The sequence below is a fragment of the Rattus norvegicus genome, chromosome 18 (assembly GCF_021556685.1).
Source record: "Rattus norvegicus strain SHRSP/BbbUtx chromosome 18, alternate assembly SHRSP_T2T, whole genome shotgun sequence".
Taxonomy (NCBI): Eukaryota; Metazoa; Chordata; class Mammalia; order Rodentia; family Muridae; genus Rattus; species Rattus norvegicus.
In genome coordinates, this window is record NC_141551.1 from 75,049,971 (window position 1) to 75,064,110 (window position 14,140).

General features: G+C 39.4%; 1 pseudogene; it reads right to left on the reverse strand.

The window, feature by feature from the left end:
* Positions 1–778: 778 nt before the first annotated feature.
* On the reverse strand, positions 779–872 carry LOC120098394 (small nucleolar RNA SNORA17; annotated as a pseudogene).
* Between the last annotated feature and the right edge of the window lie 13,268 nt (positions 873–14,140).

Consider the following 14,140-nt stretch of genomic DNA (forward strand, 5'->3'; position numbering starts at 1 on the left):
AGCTTACTGTGCTGCCTAGGTGATGAGCAGTGTCTGCTCTCCCAACTGCTGCAGTAGGTGAGGGGTAGGTCCAGCTCTCCCACTTTAATGACCTCAGAGACAGTCCTCCTCCTCGCTGTAGATGGCAAGAGGTAAGCGATGTTGAGCTTCTCTCCCATGTCATCCTCTACACAGCAGACAAGTTGTAGGGCCAGCCCTCCTATGCTCTAACTCTCAGGGCTGGCTCACGCTCAACCTTGCCATTAGGGTCATCTCTACTGGGATGCCCAGGTGAGGTTCAGGGCCTGCACTCTTCAGTGCTCCAGCAAGTGAGGGGTAGGGACAGCTCTTCAACTCTCCTGAGCCTGGAGGCCAACTCTCCTGCCGCTACCATTTACTTGCTCCTTGGTGGAGACTGTGGATCTCTGAGTACCTGAGGCTGTCTCAGGAGTGGTCTCAGGAGTGGTCTTATGGGTACTATGCCCTCCTTGTACATTATGGCACCAGGCATCAACTTGGGCATGCTCTGTTCCCACAGGCCTACAAGTTGCCAGACTGGTGGTCACCTCAGGCTAACTCCCTATCCAGGGTGCATGGTGCCTTGGCTGGTGGTCAACTTGGGCTCAGTCCTTGCCTTGCCTGCCCTTTGCAAGGGTCATCTGTCTCGGGCTAACTCCCGCCCTGGTCTAAGGGCCCCAGGCAGGTTTATCCTAGTCTTCGACTTGCTCCCTGCCTTGGGAGCCCATCTGAGCCTGCCTACTGCCAGACTGTTTGTTGTCTCAGGCTTTCTTTTGTCAGGGATGTCAGGCTATCAGTCATTCAGATGTTTGTAGGTCAGAACACTGAGTGTAGAGACAGCCTCTCTCCTCTCTGTCACCTGGGGGGGGGGTAGAAAATATTTTTAATCAAATTATTAAAGACTTTCTTTCAAAATTTAGAGAACAAGCAGCCCGTCCATATAAAAGAGGCACACCAGGATAGGAGCAGAAAGGTGCGCCTATGTTATATTATAGTAAAGGTATACATTCATATAACAAAGAAAACCTGCAATAGAGAAAGGCGAAGGCTGGCCCAACAGAATAACCGCTGCTGTTTCAACGCAAAACCTGAAAAGAAGTAAGGCTTGGACTGATGTGTTTCAAGCCCTGAAATATCACCATTACCGACTCGTTCTAATATCCCAAGCAAAAATATCAGTTATGATTGACAATAAAATATGGTAAAAAAGCAAGCTAGAAAATTCACAACAGTCAAACCACCTAAAGTGAGCACTGTAAAGTGTACTTCAAAGCACACGCAATGTACTATTGGAGGAAAAAAATAAATGATGCTATTACACTCATTAAACGAAAATAAAAGACTCAAGAAATTCCCAAATGCTACAGAATCCACTAAATGGCAGGTAGCAGTACAGGCCTGCCAGTCACAGCTGTAATGTTAGCAATCTCAATTCACCCATCTAAACTGCAGACAAGTAGATTGGATTAGAAACCAAGATTTTCTTATTGCTGACTTCAAAAACACCTTTCTGCCAAAGATAAATACAATTTTAGGTCAAAGGAGAGAAAAATCTACTCTAAGAAAGTGGGACCAGAAGACAAGTAGTGGGTCTTATATTAATATCTGACTAAATAAACTCGACCCAAATTCTTTTTAGAGGACTTACTGAGCAAGGAAACATTCCATCAGGAGGAAATTACATTTCTAAATATGTATGTTCTAAATATAGGTTCATCCAATTTGATGACGCACACACTAACAGATTTTAAATGAATGCTAAACCAGGAATAGTGGGTAACTTTAATACTCCACTCTCACCATTTAGAGAGCAACTGTATGTCCACCATCAAAGAAACACTGTCCTTAAAGAGCATCACAGATTAAACGGATATGGTCAGCATACAGAACATTCTACCCAGACAACAAGTAATTCATATTCATATTCCTCTCAGCCACCCATGGAACCTTCTACAATGTAGATCTCATATTTGACACAAAGCAAGTCTCAACCTATCTAGGAAAGTCAAACTATAATCCTTTATCCTATCTGACCACCAAGGGATGAATTTGAAATTTACATCAGGACAAATCATAAGACATAAAATGTAGAAATTACAGAGACTAACTGACATAGTAGAATGGGCCATGGCAAAAACCAAGAAGGAAAAACATTGAATCCTAGAGTTATATGAAAATGAAAATGTAGATTCTGTCCTAAATCTACAGGATAAAGTGAAGGCAGTTCTAAGAGAGAAGTTTATCACAGTAAGTGCCTACTAAAAAAAGAAAAATCAAAGAGAACTCAGATAATGGACCTTAAGGCACTGAAGGAGAAACAAACCAAAAAAGTAGAAGAGAAATAACAAGAGAAAAGGCTGAAATTAATGAAATGGGAATGAAAAATAATAACAAGAACCAATAAAACAAAGAAAAAAAGATAAACAAAATAACAAACCCTTAGACAAGCTAATCAAAAGAAGGAGAAGACCCAAATTAATAAAATCAGAAATTAAAAAGAAAGTGGGAAAATTCAAACAATCATAAAGACACGGTCAAAAATCTTCTAAGCCTTTTTAAATGTGGACAAATGCCTCATATCCTGGAATCATGTTTGTATATTTTGCTTTAAGCTATAAATTGCATGGATGAATTGTATGATAACTCTGCCTAATGCAGATACCGCAGCCTCTTCCACTGATAAATAGTCTAATGCTCTATTTTGTAGCTATTGTTTAAATTTTTAATATTCAATTTATAAAATGTATCTTAATTGTATTCACTATACCATTACTCCCCTAACTCCTTCTGGGACCACCACCACCTTCCCACTACCTGCCAATTCTGTTCTCTTTCTTTCCTTTCTTTATAATAACCCACGGAGTATAATTTTGCTGCCCATACCGTCTGAATGTGGTGTTGTCTGCGGGGCATGGCTGACCGACTGTGGGCTATACCCTTAATGAAAACTTACCGTGTTGCCTTTTCACCACAGAAAAGTAACTAAAACACGCATACACTCAGAATTCTAGCCTGATTACACAACTCAGTTTTAATCATACTAGCACATTATGATTATTATGTCTTTGGGTTTATAGGTTAATTCGTCTATTACTATCTCTGCCCTCATTCTATTTGCCAAAATTGTTTTTGATTTTTTTTTCAACCAAAATTTTATTGGATGGGATAATCGTCAATGAAATAACTTTCGAAGTATTAGAACATGATGATGATATCCTTTGACATCTACCCCAGATGTCAGCAAATCTTCAATAGGCCTTAAATGCTGCTCCTATAACCTTCCTTCTTGAAGGTGGGGTAAACAGTTATTCATCCTATTACCTATGTCTACTTTATGGAGACATTTTGTGCTAAAACAGTTAAATTGAACTTGTCGCTTATGTAATCAGGACTGGACTCATTGCTGGGACAATATTCTAGTATTCTCCACTCACTGGGGTTTGGGTTTTGGGAGTTTGGAAGCTCCATTACAACAGTCATTTCGTGTGGCTCCCACACCTGCAGTTCTATTGGATTTGAGTCGTCTTTAAGTGTAATAGAAACATGTGCTTGTGGGTGGTCAATGGCCCTAGATGTATACCACTACCCTTGTTCTGCTAAACAATAATGTTGTTAAACTCTCTTCTAAATCCTCATGTTTAAACCCGTATTGTGCTCCACCTTAAGCAAAGAAACCCATTCCTGTCGTGGGTGATGGCCAATGAGCAGGAAGTCATAACTGGCCCAGAACAAGAATGATAGTTGTAACATTTGGTCCTAGACTGGCCTGCTATATCACTCATGCTAAAAGACAGGAAACTTCATGTATTACAAGTGGTAGAAATAGTAGGTAAGAGCTCATATCGGAGTGACCTGCAATAAAAAAGATGTCATCTGGACATGCATAACTGCTGTACCAAGCTGAGATTAACTTAACAAACCCTACAGTAGATTAGGCTCTTCACCTCTGCGTCATGAGTGGGAGAGGGCTGTAACATAGGGGGATGTTGTCTTCCTTAGTGGTGTATCCATGGATAAACTGCTCTGGCTCCATTGAATAAGTCCCTACCCCATTCGTAGGAAAATGATTCTTACTAAACTCAGTAGGGCAAACACAAAGAGAAAAATGAAAGTGGGAGGGGCCATGCTGAGAAGAAAGGTTCTAGTGGGAGAGGAAAATAGGGGATGGGACAAAACTAAAATGTTTTATATAAACCTTTAAAAGTGTCAAACAATTAAAATTGGGTTAGAGATATGTCTTGGTACAGTGCTTGCCCAGTATGTGAGACTCTAGGTTCTGTCACAACACTGAAAAAAAATTAAAGAAAAATTTTTAAATTTAAGTTTTATTAAGTAAAAATAAAAGTTGTCTTCTTAGCACCTTGATCCCATTCATCATAAGACAAGCTCTTATCACATTTTAAAAACTAGAGTAATTATTGATTTAATTCTAATTAACATAAACTGGATAAAATACCAAATAAAGCATCCTATATTCTTTAAACTAATTAGAGGGGTGCAGGTTTTGAATAAGACTCTGCCAAATGTCTTCTCTTCATGTCATCTGTTAATATACTAAGATGAGTTATTATTTGTTTCAGAAGACAAGGCAATGACTCAATACAGTCTATTTCTCCAAAAGAAAAGAAAAAAGTGTAATGTTATCTTCTGATTAAGGTTTTGATAGCCAAGTATGCTTTGAGGCTGGTCACTGTTTCAATCTTTAAGGTTGTAAGTATAATCACATAATATTCTAAAGCTGAAGAACTTCAGGCAAGAGTCTAAGACTGAGAAATATAATTATTATTTGATATGTTCTATTAAAAATTTAATGAGAGAACAGGGTAAAGGAGGGAATACTGGGAAAGAATAATAACACTACAGGTCTCTTGAAAAGCCATATGAAAATCTATTACCATACAAGCTTTCTAAAATATATAAGCAAATATAAGGAATTCACATGGAATCACCATGCAATGGGGGAAATAATACACCAATTAGACATCTTATTCTACCAAGTAAAATCCCCTATGCCAGGAATAGGATACATTTTGTTGAGTCATTGGCCCAAAAGGCCCATTGATGAAGACAAAACTTATGTCATCAAACATAGACAAATTGAACTGGTGGCCAGCTTGAAGCTTCACCACTACTGACCAGTGTTTATGGTGTGGAAAGTAGTCTGCACACTACTGCAGAAGAAAGGGAATCATCAGTAACACTCAACCTTGAATTCTGCACCCAAAAATGACCTGATATAAGACTGAGTAGTACAATATTGTCATAAATGTTAGGGAATAACCATTCACTTTCTTATTTGACTTAAGTCCTAGTCTGTAAGACCAAACCCTTACCTGATACTGCTAATATTACCAAGAACCTGAGAATAGATAGGTTAGAGGCAATGAAGAAAAATCGGCAAAGCAATCGGAAGATGCCTAATGACATATTGCTATACCTATCTGTCAGAGCAAAAATCAACCTGCATCAAAAAAGTTTTTTCCTGGAGTAGACATAACTCACCCACAGCTGGACAATATACAGAGACTGGAAGACTTTGGAGCAATCAGACCTAATTGTGATGTCTAATAAAACACCTGCTCAGGGCTCAGGAATCTATCAAGAGAGGAAGCAGAAAGATTCTAAGAGTCAGACATGGTAACTGGCTCCATCAAATAGCGTCATCTAGGTACAACAGATTAATGCAGATGCAAACAAACAGAAATGATTTCAGCGCTCATAAGACCTGTACAAGTTCAAACCAAACAAAATCCTGGCATGGAGATAAGATCTTTGGAAAGGGAAGGATCAGTTTTCTCCAATGAAGTATCATTGGTATATCAATTCCACTCCAGTGCCGGCTGGTGCCATGGTATAGTTGGGCAACCCAGAAATGGACTCTATGGGGTTTGTTGTTTCAGTTTTGGGTTTTTTTTTACACCTCTGTTTTTTAATATGGTATTATTTTAGGTTTTGTGCTTTCGTTTGTGAGAGAGAAGTTTGGTGGGTGTGGTAGTAATCTGGTTCTACAAGGACTTAAGGAGTTAAGTGTGGGTAAAAATATAATACATTGTATGAAAAATTTTAAGTGAAATATTAATGAATCTTTCAGAACTTTTTTGCAATGTAAAATAAACATATATCAACTTTGGTCTCTTAGGAGGACAAAGTTGTCCTGAAGAAAGGAAAAATCATAGTAATAAGCACCTAGTCTACTCAGGTGTATGGATATTAATTCTCATACCATGTGACATGTTGTAAAGAGTGTATGTCTTTATTGAGATGAGGCTAGGGTTGTTGTACTGATTCTAATTATAGAAATACCATATGGATATTAACAATTAAATAAAGCAAAATTTTTACAAAAAAATTACCTGGAATCTCACTCACTAATAATCAGTAGGCTATAAATCTTAAAGTCTCCAATCTCCTACTATGAACAAGATTTTAAAAAAAAGTATCACTACCCATAAGCTCTATCCGTCCTTTAGTGGTTTCATTTTAATATGAGAATGACATTGCATAGGAATTCTCTTCTTGGCTTAAATAGAATGATTCACTAATGTCCCCAGACGTTAGTGTGTGTCAGCACACAGAATAAGGATCTTGATTCTATACATGCCCTTCCAATGAAATTTGCTCAAATCAATACAGGCCAAGTCAAAATATGGACAGTCATGACAGAACATTAAAGCCAAAGCTTCAGTATGATCTCCACTTGGGTGCTGTCTTAGGGTCTCCTCATTGTGAAGAGACACCATGACCAAAGCAACTCTCACAAAGGCAACCATTTAATTGGGTCTGGCTTACAGCTTCAGAGGTTCAGTCCATTATCATGGCAGGAAGCATGGCAGCGTGTAAGCAGACACAGTGCTAGAGAAACTGAGATTTCTACATCTTGATCAGAAGGCGACCAAGAGGAGACTGGAATTCCACACATGGCTTGTATATGAGACCTCAAAGCCTGCCTCCATGTGAATTACTTCCTCCAACAAAGCCACAGCTACTCCAACCAGGCCAGACCTTTAATAGTGCCACTCCATATGGGTCAAGCATTCAAACATGTAAGTCTATTGGGGCAAGCCTACTAAATTCACCAGAAGTACCTATTTTATATGTTTTGTCTTGGCACAACTAAGGTGATGTTTAGGTATCAAGAACATTAGACATTAAAAAAATTTAGTCACTGATTCAATATTAAATTAATTTTACTGAACCTGTAGCCTCCTTACTTGCTTTTCCTTCTTCTCATAGTAATCTTAGTTCAACTCACTAAGGGCCTGTCACCTTAAAATATTTATAAAGGAAAAAAAATCTTGACATCTACAACCCATATTCCTAGCCATAACTTGAAGCACTAGTCACAAAAGATTCCCAACAAAGTACTTTGTATTTCTGCCTGTAAGTCCTGATAATTACAGAACTAGACAAAACATGAAGTATTATCAACTTCAACAATGGATTCAAGTGTTCTACTTCACCTAGAATCACCATACTAGATTAAAAAGTGTTAGACACTTTCTTCTTCTGCTGATATATACTACTTTCCCTGTAATGTTTAAATTCTTATAAATAAGAGCTTTGGAAACGTGTCATGGTGGAGTGAGCAACTTTTAAGACTACCTTCTTAGATTTTTCTAAGTTATAGAATAAGAACCCTCAAAATCAAATTTGTTACAAGTGGCCATTGATGACTTCATTTTATTCTTTGCTTCCTTAGAAATTATCTGTGATAGTAGCTCCTCTTGACTCCTAGTATTGTTGAATCTTAAAGGAATATCTTTGACTTGGACTGAATTGACATTTTACAATACCAAAAGAGAACAGAAGAATGGCTGTTCTGTTTCTGAAGTGAAGAGTTTATTTTATCATAAATAAAAGGCAAGAAAGCATCTTCTTAATAAATACTCACTTTCTCTCTCTGCATTAGACACACTTCGATGGAAGAGGAGGAAGAGGGACCACAATGGTGTGTGAGTAGGGAAGGAGCACTAGATCTGGGTGGAGTTTGTGGAGAGAGGTGAATACTATTAAAATACATAGTATAAAATTCTAAAATAAATAATAAAAAAAGAAAGCAACTTCAATGACAAAGGAGGGGCAATGGACCCAAGCACTGCATTATTGCTAAAGTCAAACCAAAAAACCCAGTTTAAGGCTATTATGGTCCCATTGCACAGGTCTGATAAGGACAAAGCATGAATGCCTGGTCTCAAGGCATGATAGAAAATGTTTTGAAGGGCTGGGATACAGTTCAGTTCATGAAATGCTTGGCATGCTGGCATGAGGATGAAGTTTAGTCCCTATCTCTCACATGAGGGTGAAGTCTTGTGGTGGTGTACCTGTAAAGGTAGCTCTAGGGGTGTACCTGTAAAGGATGCTAGGGATAGGAAGTAGACCCTGTGGAGCTTGCCGTCCAGGAAACCTAGCTAACACACACACACACACACACACACACACACACACACACACACACACACACTCACTGTATTTAGTACTGGTAGAAACAGAAATACAAAAGGGAGATTTTAACAAATTAGGAGGGGCATGAGAGGTAGAGATAAGACTCTAGATGAGTTTGGACGATCACTCTTGATTATTTTGTGTCATCATACTAAGGACAAGTTGGACAGAAGTGCAAACCATTGTCCAAAACTGAGCCAATAGAAAACTGAACACATTTTCACAAATAGCGTGAACTTAGAAACACTCATATTGCAAGTGTTCAGTAAAAGTAAGGGAGCCTAAATGTATTGCCACCAAGGAGGTTTTTAGGAAATCTATTTCACCTGTAGTGTTTTTAATTCTGATTTTGGGGGGTGTCAATAAACCTTAATAAATTCTTGTTTAATTGATCTGCTGTTTAGACAAAGTAGCACTGCTTGTTAACAGCTTACTAGATGATTGTAATATGCAGGAAAATTTGGTATTGCCAGCTCCTCTCTATAAAGAAGGCTAGCCCTAGTATGTAAATGTAAAGAACTATATGGGAAAACACTGTCACTCTTGGAGGGGGCCACATGTCTTATAGATCTAAATATTAGTACGTTTTTCACTTAGTCAAATGGGCTTCCAACTCTCACAGACTTTTAATTTAACAGACGTAGTTCACTCAGTGTTCTGTAAATCGATATTCTATCTTGGTTTAACTGGATAATTATCCAGTCATTCAGCTCACTAGGCAGAAACTTAAGCCATATAGAAAACCTGATATGAAAATAATGAAAGAAAAAATTATGAGGGCTGGTGTTTTTTCAATATTTTTTATTTACATTTCAAATGTCATCCCCTTTCCCAGTTTCCCATCCATAAACCCCCTATCCCATTCCCCCTCCCCCTTCTTCTATGAGGGTGCTCCCCCACCCATCCACCCACCCCTTCCCATCTCCCCGCCCTGACATTCCCCTACACTGGGGGGAGGTCCAGCCTTGGCAGGACCAAGGGCTTCTCCTCCCACTGATGCCCAACAAGACCACCCTTTGCTCCATATCCAACTGGAGCCATGGGTCTGTCCATGTGGACTCTTTGGATGGTGGTTTAGTCCCTGGGACCTCTGGTTGGTTGGTATTGTTGTTCTTATGGGATTGCAAACCCCTTCAGCTTCTTCAATCCTTTCTCTAATTTCTCCAATAGGGACCCTGTTCTCAGTTCAATGGTTGGCTGGGAACATTCGCCTCTGTATGTCATGCTCTGACAGAGCATCTCAGGAGACAGCTATATCAGGCTCCTGTCAGCATGCACTTCTTGGCACCAGCAATATTGTCTGGGTTTGGTGGCTGTATGTATATGGGCTGGATCCCCAGGTGGGGTAGTCTCTGGATGGCCTTTCCTTCAGTCTCTGCTCCAACCTTTGTCTCTGTATTTCCTCTTATGAATATTTTTATTCCTTTCTTGTGGCTCTACCTAATACTTCACACATTATGCTAAACAAGAGAAGAGTGGGTGGACATCCTTGTCTCCCTCCTAATTTTACAGGAAATAATCTCCATTTGTATCCATTTAGTATGATGTTGGTTATAAGCTTGTTGTACAGGGCCTGTATTATTTTCAGTATGCTTTATCTGTTTCCAATGTCTCCAGGACATTTATCATGAAGGCGTGTTGAACTTTTTCTTTTCCCTTTCTTCTTTTGATATTTTTTCATTGTGTCCCCTTGGCTGAAAACATCTTCTTTTCTCTCGCAATAGATCCTGATTATAGTTCCCCCTCCCTCTACTCTCCTTGTTCCTCCTCCCCTCCCCTCCAGTTCCAGCACATTACTGTCTCTCATTAGAAAAGAATAGACTTCTAAGAGAAAATAAACAAACATGACAAAATAAATTACAATTGTTGCAAAATTATAAAAAATAAAATGCCGTTTTTTATCTCCAACTAGGTCTGGCACGGCAGTGCCCCAAGATATCTGATAGATATCTCAATCTCAGTCAGCAAAGCCTCTCACCCACTTTGCTCCATCCCATATCACACGGCTGAAGGCTTCTCTGTGCCTGGCAATTATCTCTCTACCTATCTAGTTCCCAAGGCCGGTTTCCATGCCAGAGACACACATTCCAACTCCGTGGCACCCCACCCACTCTCCCAAATTCAATTCTCCACATGAAAGACCGCACAACAAAATAACCTCCGATCAAATTGATAAGATATAATTGCCCACCTAAACACACAGAGCCCTACACACATCTATCCCTTAAGAATATTTATAACAACCTGTAAAGGCACAGAATAGAATCTTAACAGCTTCCATGTTGTCCCGCAGCTACTCTGCTGTCTCTTCCTATATTCCGTCCCAGTCTCCTCCTCTTCCTTCAAACTTTTCTCCCGCCCATCCGTCCTTCTCGTCCAATGGCAGGCCTCATTCTATCTTGTGCCTGCCTCACCTGCGACATCATCCCACATACAATAAAACAACAACTATCACAACAAAGTTGAACAAGGTAACCCAACCTAGGGAAAAGAATCCCAAGAACATGCACAAGAGTCAGAGACACATTCCCCACCCCATAGGCAGGAGTCCCATAACATTACTAAGCTACAAAGTTGTAGTATATGCACAGCAGATACGGTGCAGACCCAAGGAGGCCCTATGCTAGCTGCTTCAGTCTCTTGAGTTCATATGCTTCTTACTTAGTTGTTTCTCCTGGTGTCCTCCAGCTCTTACACTTTCTATCTTCTCTTCTGTGGGGTTCCCTGGGGTTCTGTGACGAAGACCTCCCATTTAGACTCTTTCTCCATAGAATGTCTGGCTGTGGGTCTCTGTATCTCTTCCCATCTGTGGCCAGAGGAGATGTTTCTGATGACAACTGAATAAGTAAATGAGACACTGGCCTATGAATATAGCAGCATATCCTTAATTGTTGTCTTATTGATACTTTATCTTTTAGACTAGTCTCCTTTGGTTTGTACCCTGGGCTTGTGTGCTGTCTAGTCTCTGGTTCTTGGATACCCCATCCGTGCTGGGTATGGATTTCCCATACTGTGGAATAGACCTTAAGTCAAATCGGACGCTGGTTGGTTACTCCCACAAGTTCTGTGCTACCAGTGCACTAGCAAGTTTTGTAGGCATTGTAGACTAAAAGTTTGGTGGCTGGATTTGTGTTTACCATTCTCTTTCAGAATCCTACAGAGTAACTTCCTGTACCAAAGACATTAGAATGTAGAGGTGAGGAGTCCTTGTAGAAACCAGCTCTACTTTTCCCTGGTCGATGGCTTGCTATTCTCTGCAGTGTGGCCCTACTGTCAGTCTGCAGAGGGCAGCCCATTGTCAAACACTTTCTCTGTATCTGTTGAGATGCTTATGTGATTCCTGTTCTTGACTTTGTCTGTGTGGTATAGTACACTTACTGATAAGTTATACTAACTGATTTATGAGTGTCGAACCAACCATGCATCTCCAGAAGGAAGCCCACCTAGTAGTGATATAGGACCCTCTTAATATGTTTTTAATTTGATTTGCAAGTTTGTTGAGACTTCGCTGTCTTGTGCATCATGAAAAAAAATCATTGCAAACACTAGTTTCATCGAATTAATTTGGTGGTATTCCTCCCCTTTATGTTTCGTGGAACAAACTCAAGACTGATATTAGACTTCCCTTGGAAGTCTGATACAAATTCATCAGGGACTCCATCTGGTCATGGCCTTTTGTTTGTGGGGAGAATTTTGATTACAACTTTGATCTTCTGGTTTTAATTTTGGTAGGTCACCCGGATTTAGAAATTCATTTATCTCTTCTAGTTATCCATCCTTTTGAAGTGTATGTTTTCAAAGCATTCTCTAATGCTGTTTGGATTGCAGTAGAGTCTGCTGTCATAGCACCCACTTGTCACTACTTTATTAATTATTAATTAATTATTTATAAATTGATTATCATTCTTTCTTTTTGTCCTTTTGGGAATAGATTTATCATTCATATTGAATATCCTAAGCAGACATCTCTCTAGTTAATGTTGTATATCGTTGTTTATTTCATAAATTTCTCACCTAATACTTATTATTTTTTGATGTTAAGGGATTTCAGATTGCTTTTTTATTTTTATTTTTTGGTTTGTTTGTTTTGTTTTGTTTTACAAACTTGAGGTGTACCCTCAGGTGGATTATTTGAAGTCAGACAAGTTTTATTCTTAGGTATAAAGGTTATTTTTAGGATGACATTGGTTAAAGGTTCCCAGAATTGTACTGGCTATATGCCAGAGGTTGTATTCTGATTTCTATTTAACTCTAGCAATTTTTTAATTTCCTCTTTTCTTCTTCAAAGGCCCACAGTTCCTTCAATAGTATATTTCTCAGTCTTCAAGCATTTTGTTTCTGTAGTTTCTCTTGTAATTGATTTCTACTTTTATTCCATTGTCATCTGGTAAGATATAAGGAATCTCTCTCTCTTTCTCTCTCTCTCTCTGTCTCTCTCTGTCTCTCTTTCTCTCTCTCTGTCTCTCTCTGTCTCTGTCTCTCTCTCTCTCATATTTGTTAAGGCTCAATTTGTGGCTGGCTTCAGATGATTATCAATAGTGGAGATTTCATGTGCCACTGAGAATGTTCATTATTTCCTATCTTTTGTGTAGAATATTCTGTATATAGGTTAAGTACAGTTTCCACGGTGTACTTTAAATCTCTAGGCCCTTTGCTTGTGTTTCGTTTGAAGTATTAGATTAGTACGAGAGTGAATGGTTGATTCAGAGGCTGATGTCTTATGTAATGACCTATAGGGATTTACGTGCACACTAGAGTTTGTTTTATGATGTCATTGGTCCAGTGTTCTGCATACACCTACATTTATTCATCTGCTGTATCTTCTTGATAGATGGCTCCCTTTATTTTTATTAAATTTCATTTTTCTTGGACATTTGATGTATTTATATTTCAGATTTTATACTGTCCCCCCCCATACCCCTTCCTCTCTCCCCCTCCCCCTGCTTCTATGAGGATGCTCCCATTGCCACCCATCCACTCCAAACTCAGAGCCCTGGCATTACCCTACACTGGGGAAACAAGCCTTCATGGGACCAAGGGCTTTTCCTCCTATTGATTCTGGACAATGCCATCCTCTGTTACATATATGGCTGGAGTCATGGGTCCCTTCGTGTGTACTCATAGGTTGGTGGCTTAGTCCCTGGGAGCAATGGTGGAAATGGATCTTTGATATTGTTCTTCTTTCTATGGGGTTGCAAACTCCTTAAGCTCCTTCAGTCTTTTCTCTAATTCCCCCATTGGGGTCCCCTTATTCAGTCCAATGGTTAACTGTAAGCATCCTCATCTGTATCAGCAGAGCCTCTCAGGAGACATCCACATCAGGCTCCTGTCAGCAAGCACTTCATAGCATCAGCAACAGTGACTGGGTTTGGTGGTTACACATGGGATGGATCACCAAGTAGGGACAGTCTCTGGATGACCTTTTCTTCAGTCTCTACTTCACTCTTTGTCCCTGTATTTCCTCCTGTGAGTATTTTGTTCTCCCTTCTAAGAAGGAATGAAGCCTCCACATTTTGGTCTTCCTTTCTGAGCTTCATATGATCTGTGAATTTTTTCTTAGGTATCCCAAGCTTCTGGGCTAAGACCTACTTATCAGTGAGTGCATACCATGTGTGTTCTTCTGTGACTGTGTTACCTCACTCAGGATGATATTTCTAGTTTCATCCATTTGACTAAGAATTTCATGAAGTCATCGTTTTTG